A 26,248-nucleotide genomic window follows, 5' to 3' on the forward strand; every position below is an offset into this window, starting at 1 on the left:
GGATGCATAAAAAGATATGTAGATGGTAGAAGGGAAAAATCAAAATAGAAATTTAGATGATAATAGATTTCAGTTTCACGTGTAATAAAATATTTTATTATGCTAGATTTTAGAAATCTTGCTTAATTTCATAAATTAAGAAGAAAAAAGAAAATCAATCAATACATACACAAAAGTTCTTATGTACCATTTTCTACTCCCATCACTGCCTAGCAATATTAATTTTTTGCACTTTTTGACTGTATTTTAGGTACAATATAGTGTTCCTTTTAATCAGTGGCTTCCTTGTTTTATATGTCAAAGGTTATGAAACTACTATATAGATAGGGAGAATCTCTGTATCAAGGGGTACGTAATTTAGCCATTTTGTTTTCACTGTTGCAAAATTTTTTCCATAATGATTTTATTGATTCACAATTCCAAGAATAATACTTTACTGGGTCTCTTTTTCAAAAACCACTCCAAAATTGATTTATTGCTTGGCCATGTTTGTCAATTGGATGAATCAAAAGCTCCAGGCTGTTTTGATTTGCATTTCTTCTCGTATTAATGATATAGAATATTCTTTCGTATGGTTGCCAATAGTTTGTGATTCTTTAGAGAGCTATTTACTGATATTGTTTGATCATTTATCTAATAGCAGAATTACTTTTGGTCTTAAATCATGGATTCCAAATTTTTATCTGAAAATTTTTATACAAAGCATTTTTTCCAGTTAAACAACTTCCCATTTACATAAAATCAGTTATCGTGCATAGTGATTTACAACATTTCTAAAGTGACTACTGATAGCTATAATTTCTTCATCTGAAAACTTTGTATTCTTTGACTACTTACAGATTAAAAATGAATTTTATGTCTCTAAATTTGATTTAGTTTCTTATACATTTGTGAAATGAAGCCTTTATCAGAGAAACTTGATGTACATTTTTTCTCTCCCCCATCTCCCTTCTGTTTAGCTCTGCTTTTTTTTCTTCATTAAGAAAACTTGAGGGGCAGCTAGGTGGCGCAGTGGATAAAGCACTGGCCCTGGAGTCAGGAGTACCTGGGTTCAAATCAGGTCTCAGACTTAATAATTACCTAGCTGTGTGGCCTTGGGCAAGCCACTTAACCCCATTTGCATTGCAAAAAAAAAAAAAAAAAACTACAAAAAAAAAACCCAACAAAAAAGAAAACTTGAAAGTACTCTATTTCATTTTTTTTCCCCTGTGAAGAATTATGCTCACTTTTCCTGGGTAAGGTACTCTTTGTTGTTATTATACCTCTTTTGTTTTCTGGAATATCCCATTATAAGCCCTCCACTCCTTTTAGATGTTATCCTCTATACTTTGTGTGATTCTAATTGTGGCTCTATTTATTCTGACTGCTTTAAGTGTTTTTTTTTTCTTTTCCCTGAGAGTTCTGGAGTTTGGATATGATATTTCTTGGAGTTTTCATGTCGGATCTCTTTCAGTTAGTGACCTATGATTCTTTCAATTTCTATTTTGCCATCTGTTTTTTAGGATAGTAGGGCAATTATCCTTGATAATGTTTTGAACTATGTGTCTAGGCTCTTTCTTTAGGAAATTCAATAAATCTTAAATTATCTCAATTATATTTTCTTGGTAAGTTGCTTTTCTGATGAGATACAAAGAACTCTAGCTTATTTTAAGTAAACCCTTCCACAGTACATCACGTGCATGACAAGCACGTTATGGTCCTGCCACCTCGATGTCTCTATTACACCCATAAATTAAATGACCTCAGTAATTAAATTCAATATCAGGGAAACTATTAACATAATTGATTATATTAATATCAAAAGCAACAAAATCAGTGATTATATCAAGAGATATAAAAAAATCTTTGGCAAAAATGCAATATCAATTCCTATTAAGAACAATAAAAAGCATAGTAATAAATGGAAATTTTCTTGTTTTTTAAGGTTTTTGCAAGGCAAATGGGGTTAAGTGGCTTGCCCAAGGTCACACAGCTAGGTAATTATTAAGTGTCTGAGACTGGATTTGACCCCAGGTACTCCTGACTCCAGGGCCAGTGCTTTATCCACTATGCCACCTAGCTGCCCTAGGATCTTTTCTTAAAATGATGAGCAATAACTGTCTTAAATCAAGAGTAAACATTTTCTATAATGAAGATAAATGTGAAATCTTACCAATAAGATCAAGAGTGAAGCAAGGATGTCCATTATTCCCACTATTATTCAATATTGTTATAGAAATGCTAACTATAGCTATAAGATGAGAAAAAATAAATTGAATGACTAAAAGCAGGAAAAGAGAAATATAAATTTTTTTGGCAAGGCAATGGGGTTAAGTGGCTTGGCCAAGGTCACACAGCTTGGTAATTATTAAGTGTCTGAAGCCAGATTTGAACTCAGGTACTCCTGACTTCAGGGCCTGTGCTCTATCCACTGCACCACCTAGCTGCCCACACCACCTAGCTGCCCTATAAATATCATTTTGAAGATGATATGGTGGCATAAACTAGTTTAAAGAATTATGAACCTTAGTAAATTTGCAGAATGTAAGATAAATCTATATAAATCATCACCATTTCTTTATAATAACAAAAACACCTAGCAAGAAGAGATAAAAAGACAAATTGCATTATAATGCCATATTAATCTACTAGAATAAATGAAAAACAGAATGGTTTCAGAACATTCTGGGAAGAGTTATATGATTTAGAATAAAGTAAAGTGAATGTACTGGTGTACAACATACACAATAATGGCACTACTGTAAGGATGATCAGGTATGAAAGATTTAGCCACTCCGATAAATACAATGACTCAAGACAATTTCTAAGAATCTATGATGAAAAATACTTGCCACTTCCAGAAAGAGATTGCTTGAACTGAGAATGGAGATTGAAACATTTTTTTAAATTTATTTTTCTTGTTCTATTTTGCATAACTTCACAGAATTGTTTGAATGCTCAAAATTGGGGGAAGGGTCTTAGAGAGAGAGACACACACACACACAGAATTTGAAACTCAAAATTTTTTTAGAAAATCATTCATTTTATGTGCAATTGGGAAATATTTAGCAAAATAAAAAAACTTTAAATTTTTTCTTTATGTTTTCCAATTATACATAAAGATGATTTTCAGCATTCATTTTTGTAAAATTTTCTCCCTGCCACCCTTCCTCTACCCATCCTATCATGCAAGTAATCTAAGTTATATGTGTATAATCATGTTATACATTAATCATGCTATAAATGAAGAATCAGAACAAAAAGAAAAAAAATCACAAGAAGAAAAAAACAAAAAAATAAAATAGTCAAAATAGTATGCAAGTCTTTTATAATTGTCTTTGATTACTTTATTTCTGAGAAAAGCTAAGTCTATCATAGTTGATCATCTCATATGTTGTTGTAAAAGTATACAATGTTCTCCTGGTACTATTCAGTTATCTCAACACTGGTTCATGTAATTATTTCAAGGGTTTCTTCTGAAATCTGCCTATTCACCATTTCTAATAAAGCAATAATATTCCATTATATTTACATACCACAGATTTTTCAGCCATTCTCCAATTGACAGACATCCCCTCAATTTCTAATTCTTTGCCACCACAATAAGAGCTGATTTTAATATTCTTGCACATCTGAGACTTTTTACCCTCGTTTAAAACTCTTTGGGAGGCAGACTTAGTAGTGATGATGGTGTTTGCCCTTCATTCTCAAAGAAGACCATGACAACAGGGAAGGTGATAGAATGGCAAGAATATGAATTGGATTTGAATGAGGGAGTACTGAACTAAGTCACCAATCCCACTTTCTCTTCCCATATGGCAGGCATGATATTTACCATTTCCAGAACCATCTGGTTCCAATGGCCAGATATAAATCAGGATGACTGGAGATGACCCTGGATGTGAGGCAATCAGGGTTAAGTGACTTGCCCAAGGTCACACAACTAGTATGTGTGTGTTTCAAGTGTCTGAGGTTGGATTCGAACTCCTGGTCTTCTGACTCCAAGGCCAGTGCTCCATCCACTGTGCCTTCTAGCTGCCCCCAGTAGTGTTATTGCTGGATCAAAGGGTATACATAGTATTATTACCCTTTGGGCACAATTCCAAATTGAAATCCAGAATGGTTGGATCAATACATAATTCCACCAATAGTGCATTAGTGGCTCAGGTTTAGTACTCCAACTTTCATCATTTCCCTATTCTGTCATATTACCCAATATGATAGGAATGAGGTGTTACCTCAGAAATGTTCCAATATGTATTCCTCTAGTATTGACAGTATTACAAAACAATTTCTCAAATAAAAGTGATTGTTACTGCCTGAAAATGAAATTTCATCATTCAAGTCATTAAGAATAGAAAAAAGAATTGAATAGGTACTCAAGGAAATTTTCTTGGCCAATTATTTTTTAACAATACTTATTTCCCTGCATTTATTTCTCCCTTCTTCCCAAACTTATTCTATTAACATTATAGTTGTGTTTGCTTGTATGTATTTTTATACAATATATGCATGAACAAATATATAAAGTTTTTTCAAATATCAGCCATTAGCTAATTAATATTACCGAAGAAATTCAGTAAATCCTCATTAATTCATAAAAAAATGCTGCAAGAATACAAAAAGGCATTTTCATTCCTTTATAGTTCAACTCTGGAATGGGTCATGTTAGCTCCAGTTTATATCATGGGAAAGAGTTTAATAGATGTTTTCTACTATGTAATTACTTATCGGTACTTGCCATAACCAAACTGACTCAGTAACATTGGACTTAAATACAAAAACATCAGATGCCTAGGGGAATTTGCATTCTAATTGATTTGTGGAAGAGAACCCCTCAAGGAGCAAAGATAATTCCCACAGTTCCTCCATTGAAACAGCTGCAAAAAGTGAGATACTGTTGGAGATCCACTGAGGAATGATGCCTGCTGGGGATATAGATTTAAGTTTATTAATAACTTGGAAAATTGGGATCAAGTCACAGCAAAATACAATGGGGAAGAGACTCTGAAATTCAGAATAAGGTTATTTCTAGCATAGAGACCAATTATATGAGAAAATGTTAGTAGAGTATCATTGCTACCACTTTGTCCTCACATACCAGTACAGATTCCAGCAAAATTGGATGATTCTCAACCCTTATAATTTGTCATATCTTTCACCTCAATGATTTTATTCATCTAGTCTCATATGTGAAATATTACCTACTACCATATATATGTATATAAATAAATATACACATAAATGTATATATTCATATATACTCATACCTATTTACATATACAACATCTACACAGATGAATATACATGAACAAAAATATTGTATTTATAACTTTGTAGATTTTTTTATGGTGCAATGTTCTTCATGAAACCACTTGTCCTTTACCTCATGTCAAAATCACCAAAGTGCAAGATAATACTAAATGCCCCTCAACCTGATTACAGGTCAGAAAATCTTTCAATTCCCATATGGCAGGGACAACATTCACCATTTGTATTTCTTGTAGATATAAACTTCACCCCTAATTTTTAGATCAATATAAGATAATATGTGATGCTCTGAGAGGGCTTATTGAATTACAGTAGAGCATCAGGGCATCATTCTCTTCCTTTTCTTTTCATCTTTACATTTTGATTTTTTAAAATCATGTTTACACCACTATTTGCTATTGTGTTCTATATAAGACTAAGCTATAATATGATATCCTTCACCCAACTTGGGAAAAACTAGGGAAAAAGAAAAAACTATTTAAAATGAAATATTTCAATCTTTCCCCATGTCTCATTATCTTGTGATTATAGTACTTTCTTCTAAAGGAATTGATTTTAATCCTTATTTTTGAATGGGACAAATGAAAACATGATATGAAGAATGATGTCTTGACTTGTGCTTTTATTGGATTTAAGTGAGGCTTAAGTTGCAGAAATTCATCAGATTCAAATCTCTCTTCCAAAATCATTGATCAAATGGCAGGACAAATGTCGAGGTGACTGGTGATGTCCTAGGAAGAAGTGGATGACCTTGGTTTCTTCAATATTTGACTACAACAATTGATGTATGGAGTATTCAGGAAAGACTAGCATCTTTGATATTAGGGCTTATGAGATCTTTTCAGGAATGCTTATTTATCTCTTGTGTCTACTTGTCACTTATCTTTCACCTGCACTTCCCAAAAACTGTACTATGTCTCATACTGATATGTGGCCACAGCCTGGTAAAACCACCGTGGCACATGGGCTAAACCAGGTTGAGGGAACCAACAAGTCTAAAACCTATGAGGATGTCTACTCTAAGCATGTTAAGACTTATCCCAGTGAAATGTGTGGATGAGAATAATTTGATCCAATAGTCATGAAGGAAACTTAGGAGTAAGTTCTATGAGATGCAGATATTACTACTTAGATTTTTTGTTCAACCAAATTTATATCTTATTCTGAGTCCTCTGACTACCACCACCTTTCTAGCTAATAGTTTAAATTTATAAGTAGTTAGTATAAAGTATAATCGCAGAAATATTGCAAAAGAGAATGAGAATACACTTACAGAGTGTTCCAAGGATCAGAGGAGAATTTGCAAAATAACATATATTAAGTAAAAATCACAATCCAGAGATTATGTACTAAATCAAGACCTTTTAGACCTATGTTCTCAGATAAACTCCAAACATCTGCAATAAGTTAAGCAGAAAAACAAATTTTGCTGATAAATTTGAGATGATATAAATATGTTAATGAACTTAACACAAATTGATACTCATAAGAATTAGTCTTTCTCCCAACAAAATCCTAGAAAAATGAGATCCCAAACTCCTGTCCCCTGAGTGTACTTTCATCTCCATCTGGGTCCATACTAGTGAGTGAGAGCTCTCAAATCTAATCCATGCTTATATGTCTTATTCTTTGTTCATCTCCTCTTTTCCCATTCACTTCTCATAATTAATGCCTTCTTCATTCCCAAGCAATATATTTCTGTATTCACTTCCTTTTCATACTGTTGTGTACCCTTTGTGCCTTATTATAGTGTAATGGAAGCATTACTCTTTACTGTCTTTCCTAGAGCATTACCAAAGATTTGGAGCATGGTTTCCTCTATTTCATAATTCCATAAATTCATTAGAAATTCATATTTATAAACCAAATTTATTTTGCCTTATTAAGTGGGTAGATTATTTATGTAGGCCAATGTATTCTTCTGTCTTATCAACCTTTCAAATTCTAAGGCTCTATTTTAATTACTTCAATTCATTCCATCAGTTATTAAATATTTGTTAAAAAATTACTTTGTATAGATTGTTAGGTAATGGGGAGAAGATAATGCTTTGCCTTCAAGGATCATGAAAGAATAGATGTATCAGATTATACCTTCTAAGTTTTAATATATTAATATATAGAGATTATAAAGTATAGGTGTAGAAAACTAAATTTATAGTACATATGTAAATTATATTACATATAGTTTATATTACATTCATATCAATATAGGTACATAGTACACTTCCATGGGCAAGGAAGAAAATGAGTGTATATGTATATACATATACATATGTATATATGTATATGTATATACATATATATATAGTAACATCTATATTTCAGGTACTGTGCTAAATGCTTTTGAGAAATATATCACTTTATCTTTACAGCAATCCTGTGAGATAGGTGCTATTATTATTCACATTTTTATTGGAAAAAAGGGAAGCAAATAGAGATTGTGACCTCTCCAAGATCATATGGTTGTTAAGTGCCTAAGGTTAGTTTTAAATGAGAGCAAGGGAGAGGAGAGGAAAGAAAAATTAAATTACTAAAGTAAAAATGAATATAATAATAATTAATACATTAAATTATAAATCAGAGTTCATGAAATTAGTATAAATTATTAAAAAGTAGCATAAAGTGATGAGTCAAATGATGAAAATTTCAGCTGAGGTTATCAGGGAAGGTTATGTAAGAAGTGAAATTTGAACTGGGCTTTAAGGCTGACTAATAAATCAATAGCCATAAAGTGAGTCTATGATTTTATGATTTTATTGACCATTAGACCATCTAGAAGAAAATGGGTAAAAGCATATGACATTTAAGGTAATTTGAAAGACAATATGTCATGGTCAAACAATATACTATAGAGAGAGAATCCAAGGACTATTGGTTAAATTTAAGTTCCATTCCTTATTATGTCAATGAATTTATGTAAATCACAAACTCTGTGATTCTTTGTTTCCTTAACTATAAAATTCAGTGAAGTGATGACAGTTAAATATAATATTCTCTGTGCTATCTCCTAGCTCCAAATTTATGATTTTATGAATTCCTAGAGAAAATAATTATGAGGAAGGGGGGTAATATGCTACTTGATAGCATGATGTGTTTGAATTAATATTTAGGAAGGCCATTGACATGTTAGAATCTTTCCAATTAACAGAGGATGGTCAGGGAAATGAGGAGACTGAAAACCAAGATATATTAGAGAATTGGAAAGAGCTGAAGATGTATATTGCTGAAGAAGAGTTGAAGAATACATTGCATATGTCCTCAAAAAATCAGGAAAGCTGTTATTTGGAAAAGATATCCTCAAATATTCTGCTTGGGCCCATCTGAACTAGGGGCTAGGTAGTGGCATTATAGGAATGCAGGTACATTGACAAGGGAAAACTTTCTAGTGATAGTCATCACAAAGAAAAGTGAACTTTGCTGCAAATAGTAGGATCTCCCTCATTAAAGGTTTTGTGTACAAATAATTCCTATTCATATGGGATTGCTCTAGATAGCATCTGAGGTCTCTTGCGACATTGAGATTCTGTAAAATAATCTAGTTGTCTCTCATTAGTAGAGAGACTTAATAATTGACTAGAATAATTGACTAGAATTATAGTACCAAGATCAGAATCATCCACAATTTCTTGGCTAACCTCACAAAATGTCAGATAATGTACTTATTTTAAATAGGAATTAAGAAATTATAGTGAAATTAAATTAAATAGTTTATATGAAAGCATTTTGAAATTTTAAATTTTTAGAGTTTTGTGAATGATTAAAAGGTCAGGTATCTTTCATTCTATGATATAACTGTAATTTACACTATTGTTGTTACACTATTGTTATCTAGACTTTCTTGACACATTTCCAGTATTGAAGAACTCATTAACTCACATGACAACCCTTTTCACTTTTGAACTACTCTCAATATTAGCAAGTTCTTCCTTATTTAGAGATAAAATTTAATAATCCTTCAATCATTTATTCAAACTTGTCTCTTCCATCTGAAACTATACTTTCTAAGTATAATATCAAGTCATAAAATAATCTTTGAGATAGTTGAAAAGAATCATTATAAAACTTTCTTCCAAGTCTTTGTTTTTTTATGTTGCACATCCTTGGTGCTTTTAATTATTTCTAATAGAGTCCTTAATCATCTGAGACCCTTCATAATATAAGTTGCCTATTTGCTTCCTATGGCTATACAAATGTAGGAGTTCTCAACCACCTTTAAAAAATATGGTTTACTCTTCCCTCTTCAAAGATAGAGGACTATGGATATAGAATGTTCTGTATTCTATCAGATCATATTCATATGCTAGCTAATTTTCATGAACTGATTTTCCCCCTATTCTTTTTTTTTCTTTTTAATTCATTTTTAGTATAAGAAATGGATCTGTATATGTGCATCAATTCACCCCTGTGCTTTATGAAATCCTGCCTGTTTTATGATCTCATTATCTGCCCTTTTCTGAAAAGAGCTGGCTCTATGAATTGCTGGATTCTGTTTATTAGTGATCCATACTCACACTTACCTTTGCATTTAGGATTATTGTCTGTTGTTTTGACAGTTCAGTGTAACTTCACAGACTTTCTTTAACCTCTATCACAGTTTGAACCTCAAGACATTTTGTAATGAGTCTTAAAGTACTCTGAGTTCTGGAATTGTCTATCTCAAATATAGACTTCTCTCCTTAGAGATGGCATTAATAAATAAGCACCATTCTAAGATTATTTTCACTTTGATCAAAAAGGTCTTGAGTGACAGTCATGGAAGTAGGAAGAGAGCATAGGTAGAAAAGAGGACAGCTTGACCCCAAGCACAATCACATTACAAAAGGGGAGCAGAGTAATTTGACTCTTAACTACTTGCCCTTTGGAATAAGGTAGACCCTTTGAAAGGGGTACCAGGAAATAGTATTATGGGGGGAAATTTGCATTGGAGTTGAGGTTCAAGGATGAGAAACTCCCAGCCTTACAGTTCCCATTTTGATTCATATATAAAGTTTCATTTATTTTAGACTAGTTATGGTTCTATTAAATATAAATTTCTAAAAGTTACCTGTCCAATGATGGGCACATTGGAATATTCACTTCCCTTAGTCTGAAAATATACTTCAATTATAGTAATATGTTTGCATTAGTTTTTTGATGGCTACATCTCACATCCCAGATATTGATCACGCCTTAACTAAAGCTGTTCAAATTTAATTAATTAGGATATGAGTGTATATTTTATTTAGTAGAACATTAGAAGTTGTAGTAGCCTTTGAAGTTGAGATAATACATTCAAAACTCAAAATCTTCATACTGTTAATAAAATTTTACTGAACTTGTCTTTATCCAGGGAATGGAAATAGAGTCAGAGTGCCAGTAATCAAATAGCAATTTAAGAGTGGAGAATGTAGGCAATTCAGTTCAGAGAGCTAGAACCACTGTATTGAACTTGCAATGAACTATTTATCCACATCCAGAGGAAGAAAAAACAAAATAAAAGAAAACACATACACACACACATGCACACACGCAAACACACACACGCACACACACAAACACACACAAAACAAACAACCCTCCAGAATCTGATGACATTTTATAAAAATTATCTTTTATGTATCTCTTTCCCTTAATCCTAATTCCTCATGGTGAAAATAACTAATGCTAATCTGTAAACATGTTTATCAAAATATGTATGTACAATGCTAACCTGACTATTCACTACTGGTGGGGGGGAAGGGAGGGTGAAAGGAAATTTTGCAACTTGAAAATATACATGTGTAAATGGATGAAAATACTAAATAAATTTTTTTTAAAAAAAAGAATATAGGCAATTCTCCTTATAACTCCAAGAACTCCTGCATTGCTTCAGTGATTATATACTTAAACCACAAGTGAAAAGAGAGAGGGAAGGTGGACCACAACACAATCATTTCTTGAGCAGTTTCTTATACATGCCCATAAATTGCAACATAATACACGTGTCTTCAAGTCCCAAGGGAAGGGTTAAGTTGATTGTTTGGTCTTCTATATGTGTGGAATCTAATTTTTCCTCATTCTTGATAAGTAGTCCTTTACTGTAATATCTCTAGTGAAGGAAAAATTGATCATTCTTGGACCAGGCCATTCCACTTTGGGACAAAGTTAACTATTAGGAAGCTATTATTTTTTAAAGTAAAACCTAAATCTGCTTATTTGCAAAATCTTTCCATTGCTCCTTGAGGTATTTGTTAAGTCCCTTTCTTTAGATTCTCATTGGTCCATTTATGCTTTCATTGTTCTCTTGGCAATAATGAGGAACACTATGTTGATGGCTTTTGAAGGTCTTGGATTTGACCTTCAAAAGAAAAAAAACACAGAAACAAATATAGAAGTAGGAGAGTAGATAGCCACAAGGAAGATAAACAATATGGTTGTACACAAGACTATATTGACTCTTGGGGTGATGAAAGACCACATGGCCTCCACAGAGAAACAAGCATATTCAAAGATGAGTAATAGATGGAGATGCAAAATGAGACACTGAGCCTTGATATAAAAGAGACAGAAAGAAAGAAAGATAAAAAGAGACAGAGAAACTTATAGACAGACAGAGATAGTGGTGGGGAAGTCAGAAGCTTAATGACAGAATTTGGGAGAGATGAAAAAGATGCCAAACTCAATTGAACTCAAAGAGAGGTCTTAAGGTTGCAGCATTTGCATGCCCCCCCCCAAAAAAAGAACCAGATCAACCATAAAAAAGAACTTAGAGCTAACCCTTACCTGGTGCTCTAAGATATGTGGCCTATGTCAATGGAAGCTGGAGAAGGAATATATGCTCGCTCTTCCCTGAAAGTAAAGGAACATTTTTCTAACAAAGTACTTGAGTACAAATTCATTCTGCATTTACAATTTTGTGAATTTAACTTGCATTATTTTCAATGTTTCATTTCCCTAAATGGAAATTAATATTCCCTCAAGACATATGTGAAATTTTAATGTTCACAAAAGAGATTTTGGATGGAGGTATGAACCATAAATTAATAAACAGATTTGAGAGAGGCTATATTGAGAGAGTTTTGAGAGATCTGTTGTGTTCAAGGTAACAGTCTGTTATATAGTTTACACAGTTTAATGTCATACTAATCCCCCCAACATATGATTTTTCCCCCTCTAGTCTAACCGTCCTTATTTCTCTCAAATAATCCTCTATACAGTCTTTAGTCCTTTTTCCATTGTGATTTTCTTTTTTAGAGGCTCTCTGCAACTTACAAATGTTATCCTAATATCTTGCTCTCAGCATTTGACAAAATCATGCAAATGTTTGAACAATCCAATGAAACTATCACCTCCCTTTTGATGTATACTCTTCCTTTCTTAATATAATCTATTACCCTTTTTGGCTGCCATAGGAGAATTGTGAGGGTACAATGTATGGGGAAGAAAGGAAATACATGTCAAACTTTGTGTGTATTGGCTCATATTGCCAATTGCATTTAGTACATTAATATTGTCTCCGTAAGAACTAGCTTATACTTTTTTTTTATTTTTATGACATATTTCTGATTTTCTATTTGTCTCTATTAAAATTCATTTTGTTCGGTTCCATTTTTCAAATTTCTTGCAATATTTTAGGATTAAGATTTTGTGATCCATTAGGTTACATGTTATATGTTAAATTTGATAAGAAAGCCATCCATTCCTTTTTTGCAAATAATTGAGAACCATGTTGAAAAGCAATATTACATGAATGCACAATCCTCATAAGCCAAAGCATCATGCAAATCCAGATCATTTCATGGACTAATCATACTCCCCCTACCCCCAGAACACTCCCTCCAATTGTAGCCAAAGCATCAAGCAAAACAAAATCATTTCATGATCTTTTCATATCTAATCCCATAATCTAATCTCAACAGTTCTTTAACTACAACCCTACAGCCCTCTCAATCAGAGTATTGAAAACTCTGTCCCTTTAGCACTCCAACCATGCTACTATAACCCTTGCTAGCTAAAATATGGCTTAATTTTCTAATTTATTTTTGTGAGACTCTTCTAAGTATGCTCCTCCTCTCTGTCCCTATTGTTTATTCTACAAGCCTCCTTCACTAATGTATTTATTAAAGTAATGCCACTTCATCATTTAATAATGTGTAGAGCCTCTAAGTATTCTCCCTCCCTCTGTCTCTATAGGAAATACCACCTTCATATTAACATTGTTTCATGTCTCTTTTATACCAATATCTTTTAAGTTCAAACCCTTCAACTATATTGAATCCTTTAACTAGTCAAAGAAAAATACAATTGTCAAGAGCTTCAAATGTTATCTTCCTTTGTAGGGATGTGTATAGTTTAATATTCTTAATGAGCAATTTTTCCCCTTTCCATCTATTTTTTTATGCAACTCCTGAGTCTAGTATTTGAAGAATAAATTTTCTGTTCAGTTATGGTATTTTTATCAGAAAAAATTTGGAAGTTCTCTATTTCGTTGAAAATCCATCTTTTCCCCTGACTGAATATGATGAATTTTGCAGGGTAGTTAATTCGTGATTGTAATCCAATGTCCTTTGCAATCCAAAATATCATTCCAGGTCTTCTAATCCTGTAATTTTGAAGATGATGAAATCCATGTAATTTTGATTGTTCTTCCTTTCTTCCTTTGTATGTAAATTTTTCTCTTTTGTTCACTTGCAATATTATTTTTTTCTCCTTTAATTGTGAATTCTGAAATTGGCTATGGCAGTCCTTGTACTTTTTATTCTGGGATCTCTTTCTGGAGGTATTCTGTGCATTTTTTCAAGGATAAATTTGTCTTTTGACCTAGTATGTTAGGATAGTTTTCCATGATAATTTCTTGAAAGATGTTTTCCAAGTTATTTTTTGATCTAGGTTTTTGAGTGGACCAATGATGCATAAATTATTTCTCTTGAATCTATTTTCCAGGTTATTAGTTTTCTTAAAAATTAATTTACATTTTCTTCAATATCTTCAGCCTTTTGACTTTCTTGGATGGAACATTGGTGTCTCATAGAGTCATTTGTTTCTATTTGTTCAATTTTAAGTATTAGAGCTTTATTTTCTTGTTAGTTTTTGTGTTTCTCTTTCCAATTGGTGAATTTTACATTTTGATTAATTGCATCCCTTTCCAGTTTGTCAATTTTATTTTTTGATGAGTTTCATTCCTTTTCCAGTTGGACAACTTCATTTTTTTGATGACTTATATCCTTTTTCCAGTTAAAGAGGTTGATTTCTTTGGTCAGTTTTTCCTAGTTCTCCTGGCTCTCATTTCCTTTCTTCATTTTTTCTTCTTCATCTATTCTTTGGCTTTGAAAATTTTTTAAGCTCTTTCATGAGGTATAAAATTTGTGTCCAATTCATAAACTTTTTTGAGAATTTCCATGTAGGTCATTAGTCACTGCTTTCTTCTTCTGAGATGGAATTTTTATCATCTCTATCTGAACAGAAGTTTTCTATAGTTAGTGCTCTTTTTTGTTCTTTGTTCATTTTGATTGTTCAACTTTGCTCTTGGTGATTAGAGAGTATAGTTCCTAGCTTTTTGTGCTGAGACTGGAATCTGGTCCCTGACTTACTGCTTTCCAAGGGTTGCTTATGCAGAGGTTTGTTTCCTCCTTTAGGTACAGGATTTGCATATGCAGTGGTTTATTCCCTACCCAGTCCTGTCTTTTGCCCCATTGGTCCTTGGATTAAGACTTTGTCTGGGCATGGGACCCTCTCTACTGACCAGCTGTTTAGCTTCTGGGACCTGGGTTGTGTTGTGACTGTGTTAAGCTTCCTGCTGGAAACTCTCTCCTGCCTAACTGTATTCTACTTCACCTTTTCCCCTGAAAAGATAGACCTTCACTGAAGATCCTCCATGATGTCTACAGCTGAGAACGTATTTTGCTCTTTTTTTGGATGATATCTGTAGTTTTAATGTCTATATAATGACTTCACTTAACATTGTGTAGGGAAAAGTTCCAGAAGCATGCTAACTTCAAATGTGTTAAGAATGTCATCATTCCTTTTTGCAAATAATTGAGAAACATGTTTAAAAGCAATATTACAAGAACAAATGCTTGTGACACATCACTAGAGACTTCCTCTAAGTTAATATCAAGCTGTTAATGACTACTGTTAGCACCTGGATATCCACCTAGTTGTGAGTATAATTTATAATTTATAATTTATATCATTTATCTTCACATTTCTCACAAAAGTAGTTTCAGAGACTCTAGGCTTAAAATATGTTGCTGAAACCTAGATAATGCATGTTTATAACATTCCTTTAATCTATACATCTAATAACATTGTCCAAAAACTCAAACTGTTATGGGCGGCTAAGTGGTACAGTGAATAGAGCACCAGCCCTGGAGTCAGGAGTACCTGAGTTCAAATCCAGCCTCAGACACTTAATAATTTGAATGATTCTGAATATTGTTGAAGGTCTTTCTTTCATAGAAGAAGAGTAATTAATATTTTGACTTACATAGATGGTAATTTAATTCTTCAATTCAGAAAGCAAAGAGAGGAATTGCTCTGCTGAACAGAATTCTATATAGGGTGAATTGATTTACAAAGGAAATTATTAATAGAACCAAGAGAACAATGTACAGATCAAGAACAACATTGTGAGATGAACAACCTTGAAGAAAGTAGTTCCCCTCAGCAGTCTAAAGAGCTATAACAGTGGTACTAGACTGGCTATGGACTATATTATCCCCATCCAGAAGATGGAAAACAAAACACACACACACACACACACACACACACACACACACACACACACACACACCCCTTCAAAATCTGATGAATACTTTATAAAGATTATCTCTTATGTATCTCTTTCCCTTAATCTTAATTCTTTCTACTGAAAATTACTAATATATTAACGTATTTGTCAAAATATGTATGTTTAATGCTAAACTGACTATTCACCACTGAGGGGAGCGGGGCGGGAAGGGAAATTTTGTAACTTAAAATATATATGTGCATATGGATGAAAATAAATAAATACATTTTTAAAAATTAAAAAACAAGGAAATTATTAGAAGGTTGAATTGTTTCTTTTTGGCTTCCAGCAAGATTTTCTCCTTGATCTGATAATTTTGGAATTTAATAACAATATTCCTTGGCAATTTGAAGTTGACAAGTTCAGAAGATGATTGATGAATTAATTTAATGAATGACTATTTTACCCTCTGGTTGAAGGATATCAGGGCAGTTTCCTTGATGATTTCTTGATAGGTGCTATTCATTCTCTTTTTTCATCATGGCTTTCAGGTAGTCCAACAATTGTTAAGTTATTTCTCCTGCATCTATTTTCCAGGTCAGTTGTTTTTTTCCAGTGGGTACATTTTCTTCATTTTCTTCTATTTTTTCATTCTTTAATTTTCAGATGAAGAAATTAAAGCTATCTATGTCATATGAAAAAATGTTCCAAATAATTTTTGATTATAGAAATGCAAATTAAAACACCTCTGAGGTATCACCTTATATCCATCCATATTGGCTAAAATGACAAAAAAGAGTAAATGATCAGTATTGGAGAGGATGTGGGAAAACTGGGGCACCTAAGCATGCTGTTGTAGATGCTGAGCTCCAGTGCAGTGGAACAGGCTAACACCAACACCAGGACCCCTCACATGTCTCAACATAGCTAAGTAAATGGACATATTTCAGCTCTGAGAACCATCAAGTGCTTCCAGGTAGTTCTAATAAAACAAGGAGACACAAAACCCTTGGGTGCCTAAGCAAACAGACAGTAGTCAGAGTCTGCTCTCCCCTCCCCCCCACACTTCACCATAGTCCTGGATAATCAGGAAACCTCCAGCAGGCAGACCACTACATATTTCAATGAATTCCCAGGAAAATGAAGAAACGCTACACTCTCTTCAGGACACATCATACAACATTTCTAGGATCCCAGTTCAACACCAGACTCCCTTGTCCTATAGCAGTGCTAGTCAATCCACACTCCCTCAATGCTACACCAGATAAGGGAACATTGCAGTATCAGTAAGTAGCCAGGGTCTATAGGCATTGGCACAAGAAGACAGAAATAGTGTCCCTTCCACCCCAAAAGCAGAGCTATTTTTTTTTAAAAGGGAAAAGGCCAAAAAAGATGAGGAAACAACAATAACAACAAAAAAAATCTGATCGTAGAAATTTATTATTTTAACAGGGAAGATTAAGACACAAACTGAAAAAAAATTCCAAAATACCTAGGGTAAAACCAAAAGCAAAATGGGAATAGTTCTCAAGTTCAGGAGAAAAAAGAACCTCATGTGAGAGCTAAAACATGAACTTAAAATCATATGAGGAAAAGAAGAGGAAAAGAGAAAGAAATGAGAATAGTACAAGAGAATTATGAAAAAAAAATCAACAGCATAGAAAAAAAGAAATAAATTAAAAGTTAGAATCCAGCAAGTAAAAGCATATGATTCTATGAGACATCAAGATGTAATCAAATTAAAAAGCATTAAAAATAAGAAAATGAAAAATACCTCATTAGAAAAACAAAATTAGATCCAGAAAAGATGTCAGAATCATTGAACTTCTAGAAAGCCATAATCAAAAGAAGGATCTTTTAAGAAATCTTTCAAGACAGCATCTTTCAAGAATTTATCAAAGATAATTTTCTTGATTTCTTAGAATCAGAGGACAAAATGGGCCCTAAAAGCATCTCCTGATCATTTCAGTAAGGAGATTTCAAAGTAAAAATTCCAAGAAGCATTATAGCCAAATGACAGAAATATCAGGTAAAGGAAAATTTATCGCAAGTGATGAGAAAGAAATAATTGAAATATCAAGGAATGCAGGGCAAGATTGTATAGGAACTAGCAGCTGCACCATTAAAGAATCAGAGGTAATGAAATATGATATTCCAGAACACAAAGGAGTAGGACATCAAGGAGGTATTATTTACATCAAGGGGGAAAATGGTCATTTAATGAAAAAGAAGACTTCAAGGTTTCATAAGGAGACCATAATTAAACCAAAAATTTGGTCAACAATATCAATATCCAAGAGAAATAGAAAGAGGTATAAAGGGAAAATAAATCATGAAGGATTCAGCGCAGCTAAATTGCTTAAATCTCTACTCAGGAAGATGATTCTTGTAATTCTTAAAAATTTTATTACTAATAGTAAAGCTAGAAGGAATCAATATAGAGAGTACGAGTAAAAGGTGAATTTGAGTGAATTACATAAGAATCAATGGATGAGAAAGAAGGATAAAATGGGTGAGGAAGGAAGGGAGAGATAGAATAAGGTAAATTATTTCACATGGAGAGGTGCAAAAGACCTACTACAAGAGAGGGGAAGATAGAAGAATAAATGTTGCCTATTGCTTGAAACTTAATTTCAAAAATATGGGTCAAAGATGGAATAACATACACAATCAATTGAATTTAGAAATCTACCTTACCCAAAGGGGAAGAAGCAGCAGGGTGATGAAATAAAGGAGAGAAGTACTGATAGAAAAAAGGGTAGATTGGGCAAGGTGGTAGACAGAAACAAAATACTATTGAGGAAGGAAAGGATGAAAGGAAAGAGAGGACAAATAGGAGGGAAAATAGGAAGAGGGAAATAAACAATAATCACAACTGTGAATGTGAGTAGGGTGAACTCTCCCACGAAACAGAAGCAGGACTTCTGGGGTGTGGCCAAGAGGGTGACACAAATCTAACCTGTTACCAGAGCCTTTCCCTACCAAAGATAAATGAAGCCTCTACTCTGACTTTCATACTACAAATCCCACCAAGAAAAAGAGAAGATTCGAAGAAGTTTTCAACTGTAGAAATCGTGGAGGATCTTCAGTGAAGTTATGTCTCTTTGGGGAAAAGGGGGGAAGTAAAATCCAGAAGGTGAAAGAGTGGTAAAGCCAGCAGGAGGCTTTCAGCCACAGTGCAATCCAGGTCCCAACAAATTAATAATAACAAAGGTCCTGGCAGCTAGATAGCAAGCTAGCTGGGAGGATCCCAACTGCAAACAAAGTCTGCTTCCTGAGAGCACAGGTGTAAAAGACAAGACTGGGTTGGGAACAATCCTCTGTTAAGGCAGAACCTGGACATAAAAGAGGAAACAAACCTCTTCAAAGGCACGACCTGGACTGCATAGACAACATCTTGACCAGCAACAAACCAGGGATCAGATCCCAGCCCCAGGAAAATAAAATCTTGGATCTATACTCCATATACCCTGGCAGCAGAGCTACAACAACAAAAATGAACACCAAAGCTAAAAGAGTGCTTACTATAGAAGAGTACTTCACAGATAAAGATGATAGCAATGCCATGTCTGAGAAGTGAAAAACCACTCACAAATATCAAAATAGTCCACAAATGGGACTCAAAGACAAAAGCTCATCAAAGAGCTTAAAAATAATTTAAAAACCAAAGGAGAGAGGAAGAATAAAAGTAGAAAAAAGAAATGAAAGTCATGCAGGAATAATGTGACAATTTGACCAAGAAAATCAACTCCATTAAAAATAAAAATAAAAATACCCAATTGGAAAAGGAAACACAGCAGATAATTGAAGAAAATAAAATCCTAAAAATTAGAATTGAACAGTTAGAAACCAGTGAATCTACAAGATTACTAGATTCCATCAAGCAAAATAAAAAGGCTGGAAAAATTGAAGAAAATGTAAAGTACCTTCTAGGGAAAATGAATGACCTGAAAACAGATCCAGAAGAGATAATATACAAATTATTGGACTACTAGAATGTCTGGACCATCAAAAGAACCTGGAAAACGTCATACAGGAAATTATAAGGGAAAACTGTCCCAATCTACTAGAATAAGATAACAATATAACAATTGAAAGGATCCACAGAACCCCTCCAGAAAGAAGATTAAAAACTCCAAGTTTTATAATAGCCAAATTCCAGAACCCTCAAATAAAAGAGAGGATATTGCAAGCAGCAAAAAGAAAACAATTCAAATACAAAGGGAACCCAATCAGCTAACACAGGACCTATCAGGCTCAACACTGAAGGATCAGAAGAATTGGAATAACATATTTCAGAGCCAAGGACCTGGGATTAAAACCCAGAATGTACTACCCTGCAAAATTCAGCATATACTGTCAGGGGAAGAGATGCATGTTCAGTGAGAAAGGAATTTCAGAATTGCCAGACACAAAGACCAGAATTGGACAGAGAATTCAATGGCCAAATACATTACTGAGGAGTTACACAAAAAAAGGTAAATGAAAAAGCAACTGAAAAAAACAAAATAGCTTTAAACAAATGTTGCTCCCTAAAAGAAATGATATAACAATTCTAATTCTTTAGAACTTTACTTCTCTAAGGAAAATTAGAGGGTTGAATATTATTGAAGAGAATGAATGGAAAGGATAGGGGTATAATTGGGTCTTGTCTCTCAATTGAACAGGTCCAAGATCACATCACTGTGTTTGAGACAAAAAGCTCTGGAAAAAAAGCAGGGGTGTTACCCTTAACTTAAATGTTTCATTATACTTTGACTCATTTTATTCACGAGGTGCTAAGCACCTTGTCTAATGAGGGTGTCTTAAAATGCAAAGACCTGAGACAGTGTTTCTGTTACTTAGAACCATTTGTAAATTCTCAGTGATACCTCCAGGAGCCTCCCAGCACTTGGAGATCTTCAAGATTCTTGCAGTTAATTAGATCCGCATTGCATACTTCACTTAACAAGGGGTTAAGTACAATGGATGGGAAGGGGGGGGTAAAGTGGGAGAGACAATAGATCTTCTTTGTTCACTTAATGAGGTGTTAAGGGGAGGTGGTGGCATAAAGTGTTAAAGAAAATAGGCCTGGGGGGAGGGGCACAAATAGTTCAAGAAATGATATGGCTTTGCATGATAATTTGGCTTTTGAAGAGGATTGTGTGTACTTGAAAGATACTTGGAAAGGGAGTAAGGTAAAACATGATTATAATTATAATTTGATGTAATATGAGTCAATGCTGCATATCAAGTAATCAAGTAAACAATTTGTGATGAAATCTTGATAAAAATAGGAGCTTATTAAGCAATCAAATAATTGAACTGTGACTGATGATACTTGATTAATAACATTAATAACCCAGGGAAGAGGCACAAAGATTTATAATTTTAGAGGGAAAGAAGGGAGAATGTGAATGCTGAGTAAATTCTATTCAATATATTTAGTCCAGTGAGGGAATAAAATACATTCCCATTTGGATTTAAAAATCTATCTTGATCTACAGGGAAAGGGGGGAAATGGGAAAAGGAAAGATAAGGGAAGAAGGAACTGATAGAAGGGAAAGAAAGGTATAAGTAAAAATAAACTGAAAGGTAAATTTCTAAAAGAAAAGTCAAAGGGAAAAAGGAGTAAAATTTTGGTGAGGAGGAATAAGAGAAAAGGAAAGAGATAAATGTAAATGGAGGAAAGATAACATGAAGGAAAATGCAGAATTAGTAATCTTAACTGTAAATGTGAATGGGATTGTCCCATAAAATGGAAGTGGATAGCAGAATGGATTAAAAACTATAAACCTACAATATGTTGTTTAAAAGAAACACATTTGATGCAGAGAAATACACAAACAGGGTAAAGGTAAAAGGTTGGAACAAAATATATTATGCCTCAACTGAAGAAAAAAAAAATCTTGGGTAGCAATACTAAACTCCCATAAAGTAAAAGAAAAACTCAGAATCGTTAAAAGTGATAAGGAAGGAAACTCCTAAAAGGCACCATTGGTAATGAAGCTATATCATTACTAAATATGTATGCACCAAGTGGCATAGCATCCAGATTCCTAGAGGAAAAACTGAGTGAATTACAAGGAGAAATAGACAAAAAAACTTTAATAAAGTGAGACCTCAATCTCCCTCTCTCAGAACCAGTTAAATCTTAACAACAAAATAAACATGAAAGAAGTTAAGAATGTGAGTGAAATCTTAGAAAACTTAAATATAGTAGACCTCTGGAGAAAACTTAATGGGGACATAAAAGAACATACATTTTTCTTGTCAGTACATGACACCTTCACCAAAATTGTCCATGTATTAGGACACAAAAACCTTAAAATCAAAAGCACAAAGGCAGAAATAATAAGTGCACACTTCTGAGACCATGATGCAACAAAAATTACTTGTAATAAAGGGTCAGGGAAAGATAAACCAAGAGCTAATTGGAAACTAAATAACCTTATCTTAAATAATGGGTGGATAAAACAGCAAATAATAGAAATAATCAATAATCATATAAAAGAAAATTATAATAATGAGACCTTGTACCAACATTTATGGGATGCATCCAAGGCAATTTTGAGGGGAAACTTTATATCTCTAAATGACTATATGAATAAAATAGAGAAAGAGGAGATCATTGCATTGGGTATACAACTAAAAAAGGTAGAAAAAGAACAAATTAAACAACCCCAATTAAATACAAAATTACAAATTCTGAAAATCAAGGGAGAGAGTATTAAAATAAAATAAGAAAACCATTGATCTCATAAATAAAACTAAGAGTTGGTTTTATAAAAAAGCCAATAGAATAGACAAACCTGTGGTTAATCTGATTTAAATAAAAAAGAAAGAAGATAACCAAATTACCAGTATCGAAAATGAAAAAGGTGAACTAACACCAGTGAGGAGGAAATTAAAGATATAATTCAGAGCTATTTTGCCAAATTATTGCCAATAAATTGGACAAATTGAATGAAATGGATGAATATTTATAAGAATACTAACTGCCCAGATTAACAGAAGAGGAAATAAATTAAACAACCCCATTTCAGAAAAAGAAATTGAGGAAACTATCAATAAACTTTCTAAGAAAATGTCTCCAGGTCCTGATGGATTTAGAAATAAATTCTACCAAACATTTATGGAATAATTAATTCCTATTCTACATAAACTATTTTAAAAAATAGAAGAGGGAAGAATTCTGCCAAACTCCTTTTGTGACACTAACATGGTGCTGATACCTAAACCAGGAAGAACCAAAACAGAAAAAGAAAAGCATAGACTACCCTCCTTAATGAATATTGATGCAAAAATCATAATTAAAATCTTAGCAATAAGATTACAGCAAGTTATTACCAGGATACTACATAATGATCAGGTTGGATTTAAAACAGGCAGGCAAAGATGGTTCAGCTTTAGGAAAACACTCAACATAATTAAACATATCAATAGTAAAACCAACAGAAATTATATGATTATCTCAATAGATGCTGAAAAATTCTTTGATAAAACACAACATCCATCCCTTTTTTAAAAAACACTAGAAAGGTTAGGATTATAAGGAGTTTTCCTTAAAATAATAAATAGTACTATCTAAAAACTATCAAGAAATGCTTTATTTAATGGGAATAAGCAGAGCATTTCCAATAAATTCAGGTGTTAAACAAGGATGCCCATTATTATCATTACTATTCATATAGTCTTGGAAATGCTATCAGTAGCAAAAGAAGAAGAAAAAGAAATTGAAGGAGTCAGAATTGACAATGAGGAAACAAAACATTCACTCTTTGCAGATAATATGATGATATACCTAGAGAAGCTGAGAAAATCATCCAATAAACTCCTTGAAACAATAAACAAATTCAGCAAAGTACCCGGATATAAAATAAATCCACATCATTCATCAGTATTTCTATATATGAACAAGAAAGCCAAGAACAAGAGAGAAAAAGCGAAATTCCATTTAAAATAACTGTAGACAATATTAAATACCTGGGAATCTACCTTCCAAGACAAACCCAGAAATTGTATGACCATAATTATAACACTCTGATCAACTGGAGTAATTGTAAAAATCGGAAAAGTCCTACACATTCCAAAATATTCATAGCAACTCTTTTTGTGTTGGCCAAGAACTGGAAATTGAGGGGATGGCCATCAATTGGGGAATTGCTATACAAGTTATGGTACATCAATACTATGGATTATTAATGTTCTATAAGAAACAGCAAATGGTCGGACTCTAGAGAAGCATGAAATGACTTACAGGACTTGATGCTGAGCAAAGGGAGTAGAGCCAAAAGAACAATATACACATCAACAGCATTATGAAATGAACAACCTTGATGGAAACAACTCCTCTGGGCAGTCCAGAGAGCTAGGAGAAGTGTATTCAACTGGTAATGGTTTATATTATCCCCAACCAAAGGAAGAACAACAAAACAAAACACACAGAAAAAAACACCCCTATGGAATCTGATGAACACTTCATAAAAATTATCTCTTTTGTATCTCTTTTCCTTATTCCTAACTCCTCATGCCAAATATTACTAATTTGTATATATGTTTTACAAAATATGTGTATAAAATGCCAACCTGACTGTTCCCTACTAAGGGGAGGGAGGAGGGAAGGAAGGGTGAAGGTAAATTTTGTAACTTGGAAATATACATGTAGAAATTGATGAAAATTAAAAAAATATATTAAAAAATAACAGAGGCAGATAATAGAGTGGATTAAAAACCAGACTCATCTGGCCAAACTTTTTAACAAAGAGTTAAATTACTATGTTACTCATTCCAAACAGACATGTATTAACAGAATTTTAATTACTAATTATTATATTGTCAATGATCTATATTATCTCCAGTAGAATGTATTTGTAGAAGATTTAGTGCAATGGCTTTTAGGAGCTATATAAATGTTTATTTCCTTCCTTCCCTTCCTCATCTTCCCAACAGTAGAGGAAGATAAAGATGTTAAGATCTTTTTAAAAGTTACTTTGGCTATTGTACTTCTTGTATTTCAGCTGAAACTACTGCCATGTGACTCCTAAAAATTCCCTCTTCATTGTTTCAAAGTTGCTTAGACTATCTGTCCAGTGTGAGAAGACTATATATTTTATATTATAGTTGATCTTAAGCAAATCACCATAAAGGGAAACAGGGTAGGGACCTCATTTTTTCAGTCATTGAAATAAGAAATGTTTTTATATTTTAAGGTTAGAAAATATACTCTATATTTGACATATTGGATTGTTCAGTTGTCCAGTTGATTGATTAAAATGTTTTAAATAAGGGGAAGCAAGGTGGTGCAGTGGATAGATCACCGGCCCTGGAGTCAGGAGGACCTGAGTTCAAATCTGGCCTCAGACACTTAATAATTACCTAACTGTATAGTCTTGGGCAAGCTACTTAACCCCATTTGCCTAGCAAAAACCTAAAAAAAACCCAGATGTATAAGGGAAGAATGCTCAAAGTGTCCTTTTGATAGACATTACTACTTTCCTGGTGTTAAACTAAATTAAGAATCTTAAAAACATAGAATTAAAATAATATAACTACAACAATAATAAAAATAGATTAGACATGAAGTTTATTTCTCTGGGATTTACCCATCCCCATTGGTAATGGAGACCATCTAAGAATGATCTCCCTGACCTGAAAGAGATCAGGAAATTTGTCTTTCAACAAGAGAAGGGGAACAGAATATACATTATAAGAATCGATAAAACATTAAACTTGCTTGAAAACCATTCTATTTTTTGATCTCAGAGAACCATACTCCTATAGGAGGTAACTTTTTTGAGTTTAAGTATCTGGTGGACTGATTTCTTTCTTGTTATAAGAAGGGAAGGACAAGATTTTCCTTTCAAATTATAAAGAGTTTAAAGAAGGCAGGACAAATCTTTCAAAGTACAAGGAAGACACATTCCATTCCTAATAATAGCTAAAGAACATAAACCTTTAACCATAAACAGTTATAACAAACATGATATTTATTATACTTTGACACTGGTTTTAATACTGGAGTATCTGTCAGGTATAATGGTTTCAAGGAATAGAAAATTATTAGTGCTAAAGCCCCTACTTGCTATTTATATATGCTGCTGAGCACATGCATTGTAGTTTCATTTGTTTGTTTGTTTGCTTGTTTTATACTTTTTTTTTGGAAAGCAATGGGGTTAAGAGATTTGCCCAAAATCACACAGATAATTATTAAGTGTCTGAGGCCGGATTTGAACTCAGGTTTCTTGACTCCAGGGCTGGTACTCTAATCACTACAACACCTAGCTTCCCCTGCAGCTTCATTTGAACAGACATAAGGGTCCTTTCTCCTAA

The sequence above is a fragment of the Macrotis lagotis genome, chromosome X (assembly GCF_037893015.1).
Source record: "Macrotis lagotis isolate mMagLag1 chromosome X, bilby.v1.9.chrom.fasta, whole genome shotgun sequence".
Taxonomy (NCBI): Eukaryota; Metazoa; Chordata; class Mammalia; order Peramelemorphia; family Peramelidae; genus Macrotis; species Macrotis lagotis.